This window comes from Mustela nigripes, chromosome 9 (genome assembly GCF_022355385.1).
Source record: "Mustela nigripes isolate SB6536 chromosome 9, MUSNIG.SB6536, whole genome shotgun sequence".
NCBI lineage: Eukaryota > Metazoa > Chordata > Mammalia > Carnivora > Mustelidae > Mustela > Mustela nigripes.
This window is the reverse complement of record NC_081565.1, coordinates 43119259-43133938: the sequence shown is the minus strand read 5'-3', so window position 1 is coordinate 43133938 and position 14680 is coordinate 43119259.

Here is a 14680-nt window from a genome sequence, read left to right as displayed (position 1 = left end):
AATGTGAATCCTTCTGACACAGCCATCCCCCACAGGAGTGAAAAGATGCATGCTGCATGAAAAACTATAAATAACTTGTTTTGTCATTAATACAGAACAGTTTTAAAAACTTGACTATTCAGACAATAGAACATTAGTTCTGAGAGAGTTAAAAAGGGATACTACAATAAATGGAATAGTGTCCTCCAAAAGTTCATATCTACCTCCAACATCAGAATGTAAACTTAATTGGAAATAGGATATTTGCAGACATAGTTAAGGGTCTCAAGATGAAATCACCCTGAGTTTTTGGGTGAGCTCTAAGTCCAATGACTGGTGTCCTTATAAGAAAAGAAGATATTGAGAGATACAAAGAAACACACAGGGAAGAAAGCCATGTGGTAACTGAGACAGAGAAAGGGGTTATTGTAGCTATAAACTAAAGGATGCCAAGCATTACCAGCTACCACAGGAAGCAAGGAGAGAGGCATGGAACACACATTCTCCCTAAAAGCCTCCAGAAGAAATTAGCCCTGTCAACACCTTGATTTCAGACTTCTGGTCTCCTGAATGTGAGAAAATAATTTCTGTTATTTTAAGACACTCAGTTTGTGGCCATTTGTTATGGTGACTCAGAAAACAAATACAGATACAATGTTGGGATTTGTTTAAAAATGATCCCTGATTGGGGGGATGGGTATTGGAGAGAGGTATAGATGAGACAAAATAAAGATAATCATACATAGGAGTTCTACAATATTTGAATGCTTTGCATATATTTGAAATTTTCCATCACAACGAAAGGTAAAAAGAAATATTATGTAGATTTAAATTTATTGATGGGAAAATATATCTGTGAACATATAGCTGAGTAAAATAAAATAGGTCATCAAATATTTTGGCATCTTATGATTTATCCTAAAGAGAGATTCCCAGAATGATACTTACCAAGATGTTAGTCATTTCTGGATAGCGTTGAGTTGATTTCTTCATGTTTCTTGTATTGTTAGAATTTTTTATATTAAAGATGATTATTTTTTTTAAAGCTATTGTCAACAACAACAAAAACAACAACAATAATAATGTCCTCTTAAAATTATACCATAACAAAAATTTCTTTCTTTACCCCATAACAAATATTTCCTTTTTCACCTCCTCCCCTGCCCTCTATCAATCCAGACTTAGCACAAGCATTGTAATAAGTGCCTATGATAAGTCTGAGATTTCTATTTTCATTTTAAAAAAATAGAAGGTCAAGGAAAATAATCCCTCTTAACGTTACTAAAAATTTTGGATAAGAGTTCCAAATTAGGCACAGAGTTTGCCAAAAATGAAGCATCATTTTCAGCCATTACCTTAGACATTTCATCAGCAAGAGACTTTAGGAAGTTTGACTCCATTCCAACATCACCAGACACCGTCCTACCTGATGGGTAGAACAATTCCCCAGCCTCTGGCTGTAATAGGGATACTTCGAGATCAAAGTCCTCTTCTCATGTTTCAAGAGGGTTTGCTACAGTGACGTTCAAGTTATGCTAGAAGAAGCAACAAGATTCAGGAAGAGATTCTCATCCTTCTAACCAACCCATGCTCCAGCCAGCCACGCCTCGGGAATGCAAGGGAAACATCCAAAGAGAGTTTAAATTCCAGTGGGTAAAAGAAATAATTCTAGCATAGAGAGCAAGTACATGACACACTTGCTCCCTACTCCCAAGTCTGTGACAGTCATCCCTAATTGACCATGGCATTCTTTCAGACTGGAGGCTGGATAACAATTAGGCAGGGATCTGCTCCCTACAGAGTTGGTTCATGAGCTAAAAGATATTTGCCATCCCTAGGTCCTGTTCTGGAACAAATTCTGACCCAAAGCCAAAGGAGCAGTTTGTTAGCAAAACACCAAAGTAGAAGGGAGGGAAATCTTAAGGAAAAAAAAAAAAAGACCATAGTCATATATTTTATGTAGCATCTACTAAGCACCTACTGTGTGCCACCTCTGGCAATATGAAGAAAACTAAGACACAGTCTCTTACCTTAAGGAATTTATAGAAAGAGAGAGAAAATTGCTTTAGAAATTAGGAAGTTTAAAAAAAAAAAGAAATTAGGAAGTTAGACTTCAGAAAGAGCAAAAAATAAGATGCATAAGATTCTATGGAGGGGTCCTGTCCCTTGGTCAACCACATTCTTCTAAAGGTAAACTCAGAGCTTAGATTTCCAAGAACTACAACACAGGGGCTCTTACAATTAACGTACAGGCTTTATTCTCTGCTATGCCCAGAAAACACAAGGAATGCAAGGCATCCAAAAATACTGACTCTCTCCTAACTATACTCAGAGCGGGGCACCTGGGTGGCTCAGTGGGTTAAAGCCTCTGCCTTTGGCTCAGGTCATGATCCCAGGGTCCTGGGATCGAGCCCTGAGTCAGGCTCTCTGCTCAGCAGGGAGCCTGCTTTATCCTCTCTCTCTCTGCCTGCCTCTCTGCCTACCTGTGATCTCTGTCAAATAAATAAACAAAATCTTAAAAAAGAAAAGAAATACTCAGTATTGTCTTCTGTTGAGCAAGTGTCCAGTATTTTCACTTACTAACGCTCTTCCTCAAAACAGCTCTGCAAGGTAGATATTATTATCCTCATTTTAGTCATGAGAAAATAAAGTTCCAAGAGGTTGAATGAAGTATGAACACCAGGAAATAGTCTTTACGGGGTGAAAATGGGATTTAAACTTAGATCTCTCTGAGGCCATGTGCTTTCCAACATGCCAGCCCACCTCTGAAAAGGGAAAAAATACACCTGTCGATTTGTGCGAGCAGGTACACTCACAGGTATGCACGCATACATATGGTATATACATGAGTATGTACCCAGCAAAGGCCAAAACCACACAGTTCCCCAGGACACCTGCATTTCAGTGAATCACAACTAAACAGTAATGGCCGCCATCAATACACTGACTGCAGACACACGAATTGAAGACTGTAGCTTCTGATCATAGGAAATGCTCTCTGGAGCATTTGATTCTACAGACTCAAATCAGGAAAGTTCTCATTGCACACCCTCTCCACTGCTTCTACAGCAACCAAGAACCTAATCCCTTTATTTGAAGATCTCAGAGAACAAGCCGTGTATGAGATCATTTCAACAGAGCAGCCACAGGAATATTTATGCCGCTTGGTGGTGGTTTTGTCACTGCTTTCTTCTCAGTTATTGTGAGGCCTAGAGAACTGCAAGTCCAAGTGAGAAAGACAGAGGGGAAACAAAAAAACCTGAACAGAACCAGCCCCCTTTGGAGAATCCAAGATGAGGGACAAGACTCACTTCATCAGTCCAAAGGCCTCTAAGAGAAAAAAAAAAACTCAGGAAACTAGACCAGTTTGATTCAAAGGTACCTCAAAACGAAAACCAAAACAAAACAGTCTGCATCAAATAAGAGCTTTCTTCCCAGAGTAAATGCCTCAGATGAGTTAATCACCTAAAATTAAAACACACGGTTCTCATATTCAGTTTTTTTTTTGTATTGCCAACATGTTCCAGTGTTCAAGTCGAAACCAAAGATTAAACATCCTTATATTTTTGTTGTGATTTTACTGCCAAATGCAAATATCTAAGTGTAAGTAAGTCATTACTCTCCCGCTGTTGTGGTCTGATTAATTCTCACAATATTAGCCAGCAATTCATTTTATCCCTTGGCATCACAAGTCCAGTTGAAGGAGATAAGTGGCTGATAAAAGATCTCTGAGAACAGTTATAAATGATTCACTTTAAAAGAATAATAAAGCAGCCACTGGATAAGCGCAGCTGAGTAAACCTTCCATACATTGCACAAAACTAATTTAGTTTAAAAAACTTCAGCAAATTATAGTCAATAATCTTCACTGTCACCCTGCTGCTCACAAAACTTTTGAGAAGAAACTTAATGCTGAAATGCAAATATTTAATTAGATTTTAATGGTGAGGTTTATTTTTCCTAAATCTGGTCATCTGTCTCAATTATGTTCTCCATTTTTTACAGTTAACCAAGAATTGTCATCCCCATGGGGCTTTGGGGAATGTTTTCTCTTTCCTAATTCCTGTTTAGCATTTGCTTTTTCACAACCGTAGGTCTCGTGGAAAGGGGTTTGGTTTGTTCTTTTCTCTTTTGGAAAACAGAAACATTGGGGGAAAAAAGAATGCACACGTCCTGAGCAGTGCTTTTAAAGCTAATTGTCCTTCTGTCCTAATAACAGAGAATCTTTAATAGCTAAACAATTAATTGTCTTTTCCTACCTCACTGCACAAGGCAATTAATATGCATTTTTATTGTTTAAGACCCAATTAAAGCAGTTCTGTATATACGTGAAAATTCTAAAGCTGTCTTTCTTCCAAACCTACTTTGTAGTTTAGATTTTACATTAATTTGCAGAAATTAGTGAAACGTGGCGATTCACGCCCCTTTCAACAAAACAAATATTAAAATTGGTCGTAAAATTCTTTGGAACTGTTACACGGGGGTGAAATACTGAAACTGTGTTTCTGCGCTCCTCTTCTTTGTTCCAGTCATCAAGCCCTGACTCCTGTCTCAGACCTATCTTTGTACCCTGGGCTTTATGACTTTGGGTTTGGAGCTCTGAGCCTCCCTTCCCCCAAGCCACGGCTGGGCGACTTCGCCAGCAGGGGGCGCTAAGGGAGACCGGCGCTCACGGGGAGGAAAGGACTTAACCATCCCGCCTGCAGCCAGTTGTTGAGAGCAACACCCCAGCAGCCCACTTCACAGCCCGCATCTCCCCTGCACCCCCCTCCCCTCCACCCCCGACCGCAGCCAGCTCCAGTAGCAGTAGCGGCAACCGACCCCAGATTGCAGTTTTGTCCAACACAGGCGGAAACAGCCTCCTCTGACACTGTCAGACACACCAGCCCCAGGCCGCAGCGCACCTCCCCAGTGATGGGGTTCCAGCATCAGGGGCCCTTCCTCCAAACCTCTGGGATTGAAAATTCCATCCTGTTTCCTTTGTTCCCCCAGCCCGGTGGCTGGTCACTGTTTCCTGCAGCTGCTATTTCTGTAATACCTTAATGTTCACTTTTTGTATTTTCAGTTCTTTAATACAATTTTTAATATTGAATTCTGAAAATTAATGGCTGTGCTTTCCGTCTCCTGGCTGTACCCTCCTGGATATGCCTTGTTTCTTTTCAAATCAGAGAGACCACTTAGGAACTGTGTGACCTTGGCAAAGTAAGCCCTCCCCGAGTTTTCCGTACTTGTTATTCAAGATGGGTATAATATCCTAGAGTTGTTAGGATTCATGGGTAATTTATGTCCAGTGACATACATAATAAGGGACAAAAAAGCCAATTCCCTTCCCTTTCACCTTCTGTAGTTTAAAGTTCTCCCATTTACAACAGATAAAAGTTATGCTTTTTCCTTACTGAGAATAAATTTGTTCTTTATCCTTCTTGACAACTTACATTGTGCAATTGTTCTTGTAAAATCACCCTTGTTAGCTCCTCCATGATGCCTTAATTCCAGGTGAAATCATCACAATAACTCCCTCGATCCTGTCAATACATTTTTATGTTAACCATATTCTTTTCCACGGTCTTCTGTCAGCCTGTCTTCTGGTTATTTTGCCAGGGCTCACGACATTTTTCTTTAAGACACACCTACATCTCTTGTTCTCTCTCTGTGTGGTTTCTGGAGCTCTCCTTCTTTCCCTTATCCTTCCCTGCCACACAACCTCACTTCACCCCTCAGTGCCCACACTTACTCCCCCTTGCTCCCTAGAAATTTCATATATTGGTAAGATAACTGCACATCAGGCCATACATGGCTTTTATAAACAAGAAATTCCTCTTTGGCCATCGCTTTTCCTTTGTGAAGCTTTTAGACTATGGTTCACAATAGGCTCTTGATAAATATCCACTGAGTGAAAAAAATTAATGAAATCTCCATTTATTCCAATCATCAATGTTTTATGTTCTACCCTTTTCAAATGCCTTGGCTTTCACCTTTTGAAACCTGCTATTTTCTCACTTGGAGTAAGGCAGAATAAACTTCAGTCACATTTCCCCATTCTGTTCTACTCTCTCCATTAATATTATAATACAAAAACAAAACTTCAAAGATGCAGAGGGATATGAGATATTTAAAAATCTAAGACAGTGTGTCCTTATGTCTACTCTTCCTTCACTCAAAAAATACTTGTTTTTTTTTTGTATAATCTATTGTTTGATAAGGCGCTTAGTCGTCGTCTTTGCAAGGTCAAGCCATATGAGGTTATTGATATCTAATTATAGCTTCTGAAACCATGTGCTTCTGTGTAGATACATAAAATAATTGGTGAGTTGCACTCATTTTTTAAAAAATAGATTTATTTACTTATATCTACCTTATGTAGGTTGTAAGACAACCAGACACTGTTGAAACGGACACAATTTCCATGAGACTATTTTTTAGGGACACCAGGGTGGCTCAGTCAGTTGAGTGTCTGACTCTTGATTTTGGCTCAGATCATGATCTCAGGCTCCTGGGATTGAGCTCCATGTCAGTCTCTACTCTCAGCTTGGAGCCTACTTGAGATTCTCTATCCCTCTTCCTCTGCCCTTCCTGACCCTCTCCCCACTATTGCCAACATCACACAGGTCTGTGTGTGGTCACGTCTCTAAAATAAATAAATAAAATCTTTAAATATACATTTTTTTTAATTGTTCAATGTGACAGATCTCTTTTCCTATGGTTCGTTAGGTCACTGAATCTAGTTTCACAGTTTAATATTTCTTAATTAATATTCCTACTAAAATGTTATGGCATCTTTGGTTCCTAGTGTTTTACCCTCAATCCCTCATCTTAAAATGGAATCCTCGTATCATGGATTTATTATCTGTTTTTTCCACAAAACTTAATTTAATTAAAAAATTAAAAAAATTTTAAATCTTCTGCAATGAATTTCCAGACACTTGATGAATTAGGTTATTTACCTTAATTGTTTCAAGACTCAAACAAGACAATGGAAACCATTTGTGTAGTCTCCCTCCTTTACCACCGTTCTAAGAAAATGGAGTCAAGGGGGGTGGCTGGGTGGAGCAGTCAGGCGTCCAAATCTTGGCTTAGGCTCAGGTCGTGATCTCAGGATTATGAGATCAAGCCCCTAGTTGGTTCCATGCTCATCACAGAGTCTGCTTGAGATTCTCTCCCTCTGCCCCTCCTATTTTCTCTCTCTCTCTAAAATAAATAAATCTTGGGTGGGGGGGTAGTGGAGAAAAGAAAAGAAAATGGAACCAAGGCAGAGAGGGCTGATACAAGTTGGCCAAGTTAAAAAGCAGGAATGGCAGAACTGAGAAGTTGTTTAGATTCCCCTAAGGTCAAGCCAATGTTCTTTCTCTTCACTGTTATGTTGTCACTTATTTGAACATCTCTAAGGCTCCTTTAAAATCTTGACTATCTGGAGGGAACTATTTTATTATTTCTAATCTCTCTTCATTGTACCTTGATATATAATTATTCTGTATTTCTTTCCACCTCATAATATCTACATAGAAGTTTGACTATACCAATGACTCCTCAGCACCACACTGCCACCACACACAGCCTTCTCAACTGAGAGGCAACCTGAGTGAAAGGAAGAAAACTAAGTTGTTAAAAACATTTATAAGGCTAGGACTTCCAGCTTCAAGATGATGGACTGAACACATTTCACTTTATGAATCAAAAGAATAAAGTTTATTAAAAGAAACATAGAGGGGTGCCCGGGTGGCTCAGAGGTTAAGCATCTGCCTTTGGCTTCGGTCATGATCTCAGGTCTGGGGATCGAGCCCCACACTGGGTTCTGTGCTCAGCAAGGAGTCTGCTTCCCCCCTCCCTCTGTGCTCTCTCTCTCTCTCAAATAAATAAATAAAATCTTTGAATAAAATAAATCAAACATAGAATGGATATATATAGGTGGATGAAAAGAAAAGAGGAACTTTCAGCAGATCGTAAATAATGTAGAAAATCCCTCAAATATATAAAGCTTCTGGGAAGCTACAGAGAAATTCTGCATGCCCATTACAGTACCTTGTTAATTACCTCATGACTAAACTTCACCATACTCCATTATATTATTTGACCTTTGGCTTGGAGTTAAAAGGAATGAGAAAAGAAATAACATTAGTATATTATTTTACTTAATCCTCGAAATTACTATAAAACTGGTGTTATCAGGGTGCCTGTGTGGCTCAGTGGGTTAAGCCGCTGCCTTTGGCTCAGGTCATGATCTCAGGGTCCTGGGATCCAGTCCCACATCAGGCTCTCTGCTCAGCAGGGAGCCTGCTTCCCTCTCTCTCTCTCTCTCTCTGCCTGCCTCTCTGTCTACTTGTGATCTCTCTTGGTCAAATAAATAAATAAATAAATCTTTAAAAAAAAAAAAAAACAAACCTGGTGTTATCAACCCTACTTTGCCGATGACGAAACTGAGTTCCAGAAAAGTTAAATAAGCAAAGTCCTCATAGCTAATAAGTGACAGAATGGAAGTGGGAACACAGGTGTTTCTGGTTCTAAAGCCTGAATAATTTCCATCACATCAAGACATCCCCCCACATGGCGGGAAGACAAGCACTTCTTACGCACTACTGTACTACAAGGCATGGGACCAGGTGCAAAATTATTAATGACAAAGCACTGTTCATGTGGTGTGCTTTGAGTAAGGAATTTCCAGGAAGAATCTGAGTAAGACCAAGGTGGCTAATCCTGTTTACAGTAAGAAACCCTGAAGAATGTAGACCCAGTTCCCTGGGTCACAGAAGTCACAAGTGCCATTCAAGAATGGAAGTCATCTTTTACCAGTTAGCAGTCACTGTCCACAGTCTCTTCTTGTCCCAGCTTGGAATTGGAGTGCACATTTGTGAGATGACCAATCATATTAGAACGGCAGGGGTTGCTCCAGGACGGACACATTCCCCAACACTCTGGGTGCTTTCAGACATAAGCTACATTTTATTTCCCTTGAAGCCTTAAAATCATCACTGAGGGAACTATGACAAGACCCTCAGAAAAAGCAAACCAAGAGAAACAAATGCCTGTCATTCTTTCACCTCCTGGAAATCTTAGCAGCCTTCACAGAGGTTGACCGTGCATGCATTGGTCACTGGTTTCAAACTCAAGATTTCTCACAGGTGAGTCTTCAGGAGCTCCTGGGAGATTTCAATATGCAGTTTTTTCCCCTTTTGTGATTTATCCTCCAAGCTTGAGTTTCTGCTGTAGAAGCAGATTCTTATTTTAAGGTCCTCTCCTCAGAGAAAGAGCTCCACAACATGGAAAAAAGAAGGAAGAGATAAACTAACATTTCTTTAATGTCTACTAGGTACTGAACCCAGCATGAAGTGTTTTAATTATGTTATCTCATTTAATTGGTACAAAAATCCCAAAAGGTAAGGTCAGTGTCTCATTTTGGCAGGTGTTGAAACTGAAGATGTGTGAGACTAGGAAACGTACTCAAGTTCACAGTTAGTAAGGTTGTGAACCTGAGATTCAGACATGGGTCTATCTGACAATGAAATCTATGTTCTTTTCAATAAATTACCTCTTTAAAGAGAAAAACTATTAATGTATTCTATACAACAGCCTGTCCTATATGTCTGTGGACTTGTATGTAAAAGAAAATGCCATTAGGAAACTATCTTTATTCTTTTGCTAACTTCGCCTCAGAAATAATTTGATATAAAATATCATTTGCGTCTTTTTTGGTAGAGAGGGGGGTATTTCTGTCGAAATACAGAAAATATTGCACCATTACCTAGTAAATTGTTTTTTTACGTACCATAGTTTATCATCTGCAGATACTGTCAGAGCCTGATGTTTGAGTCATTATGCTTATGGGATTTAATTTTTAATGATGCAAAAATTATGCACAATATACCATCATTTCTCTCCCAAACCCAGAATCTGATAGCTAATAATTGCTCCTTACTTAGTTTGCTGACGCTCCGTGATATTAATTAGAATGCAACTAGATTCAGAAAAGTGACTCTCTGAAAATGGCCTTTATGGATTCTGTGCTCATTTTCTTCCAACTACTTCAAGATTAAAGTTATTGGGGACACACATCAACAATTTTTTCTTCCTGACAGACTCTTCTATAAACAAGTTATAAAGTCTGGAAAAGCTGCTTGATGATCTTTCCACTTCTTGGGAGTGCAAAGAACTCTACAGTCATACCAGCATAATACTAGCTTTTCGTTTTGTAAACAAAACAAAATAAAACAAAACAACAAAAACAAAAACCCACTGAATGGAAATGATTTTAATATTGAAGAACTGGTACAATAAAAAAATACATGAAAATCTATTTTAATGTTGGAGATTATCTTTCCTGTAACAAACCAGGGAAGATTATCTTCCCTGGTACAATAAAAAATACATGAAAATCTATTTTAATGTTGAAGATTATCTTCCCTGTAATAAATAATCTATTTTAATGTTGAAGATTATCTTCCTTGTAACAACTCCTATCTCCCATTGGTAGGCTGTCCCTCTCTATCACATACCATGGACAATAATTTCACTCTTAGACCCAGCAAGAGGGGCCTGCCCTGGGTCTTAGGCTTAGAAGACACAACTCCATGGCCCTTCTCCATCCACACCCATGAGGGGAGAAATCTACATGGCCAAGAAGACCTGCCCACCAAAAACCAGTACCTTCCGTCTTACTTCACCACCAGGATACACAGCCCCAGGCCTGAGGGGTGAATACAGAGAGGGTAATTGTTTGTGGAGCTTGTGGAAGAGCTTGCACAGATCGCCTGGGATGTACTCATGAGTGCCTCCGAGGGCTCTTAGAGTGCAGGAACATGTGAAGGAGGAAGGGGGGGACTTCCCTCTAAGAACAGGGCTGCGGTCCTTGTACTCCTCCATTCTACAGTGGAACTCCACGGAGTCCAAGAAGTCTGAATGCAAACCTAGCCTTCCATGTCATTCTAAAGGCATATTTGTAAAACAGGATGATAGAACACATTTAATAGTTTGCTAGCTTAGAACTTCCAACAGTTTGCAATAGTTTTCAATAGTTTGCTAGCTTAGAACTTCCAACAGTTTGCAATAGTTTTCAATAGTTTGCTAGCTTTCAACTTGCAACTAGACTCCCAACTTCAGATATTCAGACATGTGGAATGTAGGCCTCTACTTATTCTTGGTCCTGAGCCTCACAAATATTTGGGAAAGCCTGCCAGACCGAAGAAAAAGACAAGAATAGAGGGCAAAACATATTTTCTCGCAGCTCATCATCACTTCTTCTGTTCATCAGTCTTCAAAGAAACAACCTGCCTTCTCTAAATGTCTCCATCAAATAAATAATTTCCTAAAGGTGAAAGTGATTTCACTTGCTGACTACCTTTCAGTATTTGCTTAGGGCAAGTAAACATTAAAATCCCCACCCCACATCCAGCACACAGAGTATGGCAAGAGAGCTTGATGAAGCACACCAAAGATCTCCTCAGAGCCCCCTTTTGTAGTTATGCATTCCAGCAATGCTATCCCCGGGCCACACACACTGGTCGCACCCACAACTGCTTCTGCCACAAACAGCCCATGGGAGCCACATTGTCTCTGTGGTACTGAGGTCCAGGTGGATAAGAGAGTGCGAAACCACAGCTCTGAAGTCACATTTCCTGAAAGTTCATTGCCAAAGGTGCATTTCGGAGTAATTTTGAGAGGCGGTTTTGGACATGAGGAAGGCTGTGAATTTTCACATCAGAGATATTTAGAGTTGAGGTTTAGCTTTGAGTCATTAGAACCTTATTCGTCATTTGTACATTCATACACCAACTTTCCGAACTCCAGATTCCTCACATGTAAAATAATACAACCTATTTCGTCAGGCTAGCTTACAGGTCAAATGAAAAAATGGGTCCCGCGCCCACCTGAATGTCTGCACATAGCAAGTGCCCAGTCAATGTTGATTCTCACTTTTCCCTTTTTTCTCTTCTGCGGCTGAGTTTGATTCTCACCTAGATTCACTATCTGTGACAGACAAATTGAATTTAGTTCTTCAATCTGCAACTAATATTTGGCTCCCGAATATTTCTGTCCTCTGACCTGCTTTGGATCTCATCACTTTATTTCAATTCCCTCTCTGTGTGTCTCAGATCTACCCTCCCACAGAAGTCAGCAAAGCAAGGGAGGAAGAATAAAGAATGGGAGGGAGGTCACTCATCCTTCATCACTGCTATGTCCAAATTGCCATCAAGAGTTCTTGACGACCCCTCAGATCAACACGACTGTCCACCCTCCTCAAATTTGGTACATGCTTGCAAATTCACATATGACGGGAGTTCTATAAATTTTATTCTTCCTATAGCCGATATAATTTGCATAACAATTACAGCTACCAGGAGACATTTGACTCTGCAACATGCACCATTTGCAAATGCCTGCAATGGAGAATCACTTTTGCACTTGATGGAAAGGAGAAGGTGGGGGAGTTGGTCATTTACCATAATGACTTTTTCATGATAAGCAGCCGGCATCTGTGATTATTTCCAAAGGCAGTGAATAGGTTCAAAGTCTTACATTATTGGACTTTAATTAGGAGTCTAGTTTGCATACATTTTAAATGTTAATCACTGTTCAGTGAGCCGGTGAACTCAGATAGGTCACCTACAACCTACTCTCTCCATAGAGAACACATCCTCTTTTCCTTTTCATTGAGATGTAAAGTACTGTGGAGCAGTGGCACAAGATTCTGTTTCTCAAAAGAAAATAGCAAAGGACAGGAAGAGTTCAGAATGATGACTCTGAGGTTTGCAAATCTCACACCACTTTCAGCTACAGTCTTATAACACTCCTCCTTCCTCCCCAAAATGTGGAACAGTCCATATTGTCTATGAACTGTATTGATTTTGAACACTAATTGAGGACCTCTGGACATAATTTCACGCCCAGGGGCACATATGGAAACAGAGTCAAATATTTTTGGCCTAAAATTAGTCTAAACCAGATTTAAGCAAGTCATCTGAACAGGGAACTCCAAACCTAGTCCATGACCCAATTTCACCTCCTGGCAAAATGAGACTAATGCAACAATTCTATTTTCTTGAATAAAATAGTCCATTATTATAAAATTACCTCCTTCATATTTTTCTGGTATTAAAATGTCTCTTTTATGAAATTTGTTCTTAGTAGATGATACCCATGTTTGTTTGTATTTTAATATGCCTTTGCTTAGTAAATTTAAAAGTTGGTTTTTCTCCTAAATTTAAAAGAAGAAGAAGAATCATCATCATCGTCATCCCTAGTAGATGGGTGAAATTTTCAAACCTACAGAAGGCTGAATTAATTATACCCAAAGTTCCAGGATTCATCAGGCAAGAAACCACACTGCACAGGCCTGCTAAAGGCTGATATGCTGGCTTTGACTCTGCTATTTTGTGATCCTTCTTTTCCAGCCAAGACAATGCTTAAAAGTCAATATTTCTCCATTTCCTGCCTCTCCTTCTTAATGAGAAAGGACAAACACTTGAAAACAAAAATGTATGCAAGGTGCTTGAAGATAGAAATTATTTCCTCAAAGTGCTTTAATCATGCTGTTGAAAACCACTTCCTCCAGTGGCCTAATCACATAAATCATAGTAAAAGGTTAAAGACGAAGTTCAATTGTACCAATTGCCTACAATGGTTTCTCAGAAATGGATTACTTGCTATTAAAAGATAAAGTCATCCTGCTACACATTAGTATGTTCAGGGGGTGCTGCACTGTAACCATACATTTCCCATCTAAAGTATGCACATGGATTTCTGGTTTGGAAATGTTGGGAAGGAAAATTTTTTCCTCTACCCTTCATGATTGTTTGGCTGGTTTAATAATCAAATTAACATAAGACAGACTAACAGGAGAAAAACAAATTTCATTTTGTATGTATGGACACCCCACATATATAAGAGGTTCAAAGACAGAAAGATCAAAGGAGGTATATAGGCTATCCCGAGCTAAGGAATGGAATAAAGGCCTGGAGCCTCAAATAAGTGGAAGGCATATCACAGAGTAATAAGAAGAACAAATATTTGGCAGTTAGGTGTCTGTCTGCCCATACAGATTAGTCACTCAGATAAAATTTATCTCTGATAATAACTTGTGCTCTATGCTGCATTTCAAGTTGTACCCAAAATTCTAGCTAATTTTTTACATTTTTATTATAAATCAGGATATGGAGTTAAAACTATATAAATCAATCCCATCTATTTGTCTTGATTTATTATATATCCCATAATCTCCTCTGTGACTCTCTATCTGTCAGTTCACCAGGCTCTGACTATCCTTTCCACATCAGAATCTTTACTTGTTTTCCAACACATGTTTCATCATCCTCATTTTGGAGAGAAAGCACATAAAGCAGAGTTTCTTTAATTTCCTCCAATCTCTCTTACTCAATAGGCAATGAATATTCATATCATATGATCCAGCAATCCCACTTCTGGGTATATATCCAAAGGAAATGAAAACAGAATATTGAGATATTTTCTCTCTCATGTTCACTGCAGCATTTTCCACAATAGTGAAGATATGGGAAAAAAACTGAAGTATCAGTCAACAGAATAATGGAAAAAGTAGATGTGAGATAAATATACACTGGGATATTATTTAGCCATGAGAAAGGATATCCTGCCATTTGTGACAACATGAATGGACCTTGAGAATATTGCGCCAAGTGAAGTAAGACAAAGACAAATACTGCATGGTATCATTTATATGAAGAACCAAACTCCT